The following is a 7044-nucleotide window of genomic DNA, read 5'->3' as shown; positions in this document are numbered from 1 at the left end:
AGCCAAGTGTGATTTGTAGCAACAGAATAGACGAATACCTGAGGAAAGACTTTCATGGGTTTTTTTGGGTGGAGTGGGGTGGGGTTGCTGTAGTAATTGGTAGGAAGGGAAAGGGACATTGAAAGAAGACATTATGGATTCAGTTTTTCTTTTGCATGATAAGAACTCTGTGTGGAGTGATCCCTAGATCCTGATGGAGCACCTGGACCTGGGGTGTTATGGTAGAGAAAGAAAGTAATGGGAGAGCTAGCTATGCTTTGGAAGACTGAGTCAATCCACAGAAATCAAAGAGAGGCATGCAATTCCTTAAATGAACTATGCAGAGAAGGCACAGAAGACAAAGGTCTGCAGATGGCTTGATAGTTAATTTTGTTTCAACATGGCTAGGTCAAGGAGTACCCATGTGTTTGTTCAAACATTATTTCCAGGTACATCTCTGAGGGTATTTCTGGATGAGATTAGCAGTTGGAATTGGCAGTCTTGAGTAAAGTAGATTACTGTCCCTGATGTGGGTGGCCCTCATCCAATCAGTTGAAGGCCTGAATAGACCCAAAAGGCTGACACTCCCTCATGTCACAAGAAATGCCTTTCACCTGATTAAGCTGGAATATTGGCCTTTTCCTGCCTTCAGACAGACTCTTTCTGGGTTTCAAAGCCTGCCACCATTTGGACTAGAATTTACACCATGGGTTCTTCTGATTCTTCAGTTTCCTGATGGTCAACTGCAGATCTTGTATTTCTCAGCCTTTGTGACCACTTGAATTAATTTTTTTATAGTGAATTTCTTCCCACTCACCCCTGATTTTGTTTCTCCAGAGAAGTTTAATGTAGATGGAAATAGAATTTTATTAAACATCCAGAAATTTGAAGAATAAAATGTCACCTTTGGACAGAGGTAGGCAGTGGCAAGAAGAGAGGAGAATGAAAGTCCGGTGTTTGGCTAGAGAGGCACACCTGCAGATGGGAAAACTTAGACCGGTGGAAGATTACAGATGTGTGCCTCATTTCTCAATCTGTAAACAAAGAGGTGATCACTTGCATTTGCCAATGGGAAAGGGAACTAATTAATTAGAGGAAAGGAGGATCTTACAGTATTGGGAAATTTTGAATATCAATGGAGAAGTTGTCAGAATGTTTCAGAATGAGTCAGAGGAGCTGAATGTTCAGGGGTGCATGGTTTGTGAGCACATGATTCATAGGGGGAATTTTATGTGCTAAAAATGTCAATTGAGTAAGTAGGTTTTCCTGGTTTTTTAGGAGTTCAAAATTGCCTTATTAGCAACAAAGCTCTTGAAATTCTAACAGTTTTAATAGATGAATTTTAACATGATAATTTCTTATAATGACCTTTCTTGAATGAACCTTGAGAACAAACATCAGCAGGTGTTGAATGGCTGGGTGAAGAACATTTTGTCGAGTTCTAAGGGAGGTTCACAAAGGAATAAGAAACGATATAGTCATAACCTAAACTCCTACTTTCAAGATGTATCAAAATAGCTAAAGACTGGTATACCTTTTCTTCCTTTAAGCTCTTTCTAGGGGTTTATTTTATGAGAATAATCATGAATAGAAAAAGATCACCATATTGATATTATTCATAATTGTGAAATATCAGGAAAAATTGGAAACATAAGCAAGCATTTTTCTATTTCTTAGAATAATGTCCAAATAAATTACAGTGTACTTATTTGATAGACATATACTATTAAGCATCATTAATCAATTTCCATATTGATCAGTCTTGTAATGAAAAACATGAACATATGTTAAATGGAAAGATTAGGATGATAATAACTTTTATTTACTATCTATTAGGTAATTTTCTTTAGATGTTTTAACTCGTTTAGTTGTTATAATAGTAAGTGGCATTATCTACCCAATTTTGCAAATGAAAGAACTGAGACATGGAACAGTCATTTTCCAAGGTTACACATCTCACAAAGAAGTAAAGCTTAGGGTTGAAATGGCCATCTGAGGTAAGATATAAAATTGTATTAACTGTACGATTAAAACTCTCTATTAAGCATATATTAAGAGAACACATTGATTTCAAAAATTGAAGATTCTTCCTATATGTAATGCTATTTCTACAAGGCTATTATCTTCTATGTTCTAGCTACTTAACTAGCCACAAAAATAAACTTGGTCTTGTTAGGCCTGAAAGTACCAAATGGATTGTGTGGCTCCTTTAGGGAATACATGTAGTTGTTTTTCTGGCACAGTATGGGTAATCTGCAGTAGTACTAACTATATTTCACCATTTGGTTTCTTTCTTGTAAATCTGGATACACACAGTTGGAGACCAGAAGAGATGCCAAATATTGGCATTGACAGAAAACTTTGCAAGTTGCTATTCCCCTTGGAGGCCTAAGCTTCAGACTTCATGAGGCTATCTTCTAATATATTAACTGAGTGACAATTTGTTTGCTATCTATAGTTCACAAATAATTTTTATTATCACTTCATCTGATCATCACTAAATGATTATGTTTATTTTGCAGATGCACAAATTGAAGTTTAAAGATTCCTTAAATTGCAAAAGCAGAATTCAAGCCCCACTGCTCTATCTTTCAAAGATGGGATAGAATTATGTATATATATGTAGCTGTTGCTTTTTTCCTTACCTACCTTTCTCTCCTGTAACTTGCTTTCCCCACTGAATACTATGTCACATACATACAAAGTTAGGATATAAATGTGACTCATTCTTTTAATAGCTAGATGATAACTGGCACCACAGTATGTGCTGCTATTTAACCTTTCCATCCTTTGTAGACATGTAAGTTGTTTCAAGTTTTTGCCATTACAAATGCAACTGCAATAAACATTCTTGTTATGTATGCCTTATATACTGGTACTTTAATTTTTACAGGATTGATTCCCAGAAGTAAATTTGCTGAGTCAAAGGATATGTGCTTTTAAAATTTTAATATATCATGTCAGATTCCTTTCCAAAAGACTGGATCAAAGGCATTCCCATTGATGACATCTAAAAGTACCTTTTTGTCTCCCTCCTCACCAGCCCTGGAAGTTGTCTTTTGTACATTTGTTTTTGTCTCTTATAGAGTGAATCCTAGTATTCTAATTGTAAATCTAGGCCTCTCAATCAAGGTATCTCCAACAATAGAGATTTGGGGCAAAATCTCTTAAAATAGTTACCTGTAAGAGATTCTTCACCATCTAATAGACGTGAGCTCTATTCAGAGGCTGCTTTTGGCCTCAGCCCCTGCTTTGTATACACACAACATATCAATAAATAATAGCCATTGTGGTTGAGCATTAGAGTTGACAGTATAGTAAGTTATGAACAAATATCCTCATTAGCAGCACTATTATTTTGGTGTTTGCAGTAATCTACTATTCACAGCTAAGTTGAAACAAGAGCCATTATGTATGTCAGACATTTTTAGCTCATTTACTCTGAACCCATTTTGTATACAAGAGCACTTGGCCCACGACATATGGTATAATGTCAGGACAAGATGAAAATGAAAGTGAAAATGAAACAGACCTCTTTGACATGAGAGTATATTATCATGTATGTGAATGCTCATGACTTTAGAACTGAGTTCCTGATTGTTTCTAAATGGATTCAGATTTTAATTTCTAGCTGAGTGATCCACATATTTTCTTGTCAGAAATGGAAGGATTCTGTGCTAATATATTTTCAGTGTATGCCTGAACTTGCCAATTAGTTAAGATGTTGGAATTGTGACATTGTGTCATTGGGCTTAATTTCCCTTTGTAAAAATGTTTGTCGTTAATTTACTAGCTCAGGTTGGGAAGTTGATTTGCTTGATTTCATTTTGGGGGAACTGCCCCTCCCTAGCTCCTTCAGGATATGATGTTTAGATGGAGATTATAGAATCTCCCTCTACTCTCATTTCCAGTGTATCATATTCCCTTGACATATGGTTGGTTCAGGGATGGTCATGTAACCTAGTCTAGGACAATGACACTCAATTCATGGACATTTGTTAGAATTATGGAGAAGAGATAATACCTTTCTGCCATGAGTACTAGCTCTAGGTTACGGGTAAACCTGAGCTACAAGGTCTCCATAAGCATACTCAAGAGTGAAGTCAACCCAGAGGTAGAGAGAAACTGAGTCCAGGAGTTCCACCTCTGGTACAGACTGCTCTGGATTTTACTGTGTTTTGAGCCACTAATTTCCCTCCCTCTCATGATTTTTAACATCACCAACTCAGAATAGTGTCTCTTTTACTTGCAAATGAATCTTAACTAGTTTAGGTTTTAAAATTGTTTTTATTCTTCTATTGCATTGTTTTCTAGATGACTTAAGGGTTACACTGAATAAACCAATGTTATTTTAAGGCAATTTCTAAAGCAAAGTATTGATTAGGTTAAAAAGAAGATAAAAAGAGCTATAAGAGCTGAGGAATGAGCTCCTGTTTGACAGTTCTCCAAGTTAAGAAGTTAGCCTCTCTTGTCTACCTAGTGTTTGTTTGGTATGTTGTTACGTCAAATGTGTGTGTTTGAGCTTCCTTCCTCCTTGGTGACCATTATCAATCTTATGGGATTTCTAAATGTTTTTGATTATTTAGATAATGGCACATGAATGATTATTATCCCAGCACATTTAATATTATTTTGGAGACTAAGAATAGGGCAAAAACTACAAATAGCACTAAAACCAGGTTCCTTCTATGGGGAACTATTTGTGTGACTCACAAATGATTTCTTAGCTTGTCTGTTATTTTGTCCTGGGCCAGGCAACCAACATGGACTTTGAAAATTAATTTTATTCCTCTGAGCTGAGTTAGATCATGTTTTAACTCTCTTAGAAGACTCAGTAAGAATGTTTATTTGTTTCAGAAACTAAGTATAAGGATGGATAGGGGAAGACAGCCTATTTTCCCACAAAGTTGGGAGAGGGTTCGTCATCCTCTGTTTAGATCACTATCTGAAAAATGTTACTTATTTATTTTTTTGAACAAAAGGAGCAAATAAAAGTAAAAACAAGTATTTCTCCAGTGGCCTCAGGGTAGCCACACACAGGACAAGAATGGGAGTCATGTGAAGCAGGGTCATACAGACAAGAATAGCACAGGAGGATCATGCACCTTGAAAGAAGAGCCTCTTCTAGCCGAAGAACTAAAAAATGTGCTGGAGAAAGCAAACATTGTTAAAAATATTACTGATACACTTTGATATATATAATTTTTAAAAAATATTTATTTTTCAATTGTAGTTGGACACAATACCTTTATTTTACTTATTTATTTTATGTGGTGCTGAGGATTGAACCAGGGCCTTGCATGTGCTAGGCAAGCGCTCTACCGCTGAGCCTCAACCCCAGCCCTGAGCCTCCACCCCAGCCCACTTTGATATATTTATACAATAAAATACTATACAACAATGAAAATAAACAAGCTAAATATTTACATCATAACAAGATGAAATATGTGAATATGTTTATGACCTAAAGAAATCACATACAGTGTAATACATTCTGTCCAAGTCCATTTATGTCAAGTTCACAATTAGGTCAAACTTCTCACTGCTATTAGGAGTTAGGGATTGATTACTTTTGAAGAAGAGGGAGGGAAAAAGAATTGGAAAAGTGATTCCTGGGGGTGTTTCAGAAGTTGTATTTTTAAAATCTGGATGTGGTTACAAGACAGGTTCACTTTGTCATATTCCTCAAAGTACACACTTGTGATTTATGCATGTTTATGCATATTTTGAGAAATTGCTTATTCAAAATAAAAATGGTATAAGATGACTGAGTAGAGCTTATTCCAGAAATGTAAAAATATAATTTAACATTATAAAATGTATATCATTAAAAAATAAAGTGACTATCATGGAAAAAAAAGAAATACTACTGTTTAAACTCTATACTTAAGCCATGTTCCATGTAAGGGTAAAATAGAGATTAAAAATTTCCTGGATTTAGCAATGCAGGAATTTACCCAAGGAAATGACTTGCCAAAGCATAGGACACAGGTATGACAAGGATAGTGTGGAGTACAGAATATGATGGACAGTGTAAGGAGAGACCTACGCAGATTAGTACTATCGGCCACATTGTATGTTGTGTAGTCCAAGATAATATGAATGCTTGATATACATATATATATATAATATATATATTATACATAAATTAATATAGATATATATAAATAAATGCTTGATAATATATTTGTATACATTTATATTTTGTATATACATACACAGAAAGACACATATGTCTTTTGCTTAAGTTAAGTTATAGAAAACTGTTTATGGTTCTTATTCCATAGAGAAGAATCTGTCACTGTAGTTAATCATCTGCAGTCTCCATGAAATGTTTAACTTCTCAGTGGCACAGTTAAGATTCAGGTTCCCAGAGTGAACACACAAGAAAAATAACACCTGAGGTGGGATGGTGCTCTTGCTGGGCTGGTTTTCAGGTGATCGTGCTGTCTGGGCTGTCCCCACAAGCAGCATATTCAAGGAAGTTACACATTTCATCTCCAAGGCCACAGACCTGGGTAGGTAAAATGCTAACCTTGTGGATGCTCTCTTTGATTGCTAAAGTGATTGTTGCAAAGAAGTCTTCTTAGTGCATTCCCTGCATCTCTTTATTCATCCAACTTTCTTTTAGATAACATTCTAGCTGGTCAGGGAGAATGGGAGGTAATGTGTTTGTGGAGCTGTTAGAAATGTGACAAGGAAGGACAAGGCCTATACTCTGTTAAGAATTGAACACAGTTACTTGTGTGACCTTGTACAAATCCTTAACCACTCCGGCTTTAGTTCTTCACTTATAAAACAAATAATAATACTATTACTTACCACATAATGAGTTTTATAAGGAAGAAATTAATGAATGCATATAACACATACAGAGCAGTCCCTGCACATAGTGAACACTAAATAAATTTTAGTGATGGTGATGATGATCTCTCACCAGAATCACTGATCAACCAGTTCGAGTAGGAAATGAAGTGATGATAGCTGACACACCCCTGTCGTGTGGCAATGGACTAGAAATTCAGCTGTGAGAATAGTTTAGCTATTCCAATGGACTATGTACTA

General features: G+C 35.8%; 1 long non-coding RNA gene across 1 annotated transcript in view; it reads left to right on the top strand.

Annotated features, from left to right (window-relative positions):
• The first annotated feature begins 6359 nt into the window (after positions 1-6359).
• The window catches only part of LOC144365323 (uncharacterized), a 35936-nt gene continuing 35251 nt past the window's right edge, over positions 6360-7044 (top strand). Inside the window, exon 1 of the long non-coding RNA XR_013423630.1 lies at positions 6360-6497. This is a non-coding gene — a long non-coding RNA (uncharacterized LOC144365323). The remainder of the gene's footprint in view (positions 6498-7044) is intronic.

This window comes from Ictidomys tridecemlineatus, chromosome 7, assembly GCF_052094955.1.
Source record: "Ictidomys tridecemlineatus isolate mIctTri1 chromosome 7, mIctTri1.hap1, whole genome shotgun sequence".
In the NCBI taxonomy this organism is placed as follows: Eukaryota; Metazoa; Chordata; class Mammalia; order Rodentia; family Sciuridae; genus Ictidomys; species Ictidomys tridecemlineatus.
This window is presented reverse-complemented; position numbering and strand designations above follow the sequence as displayed.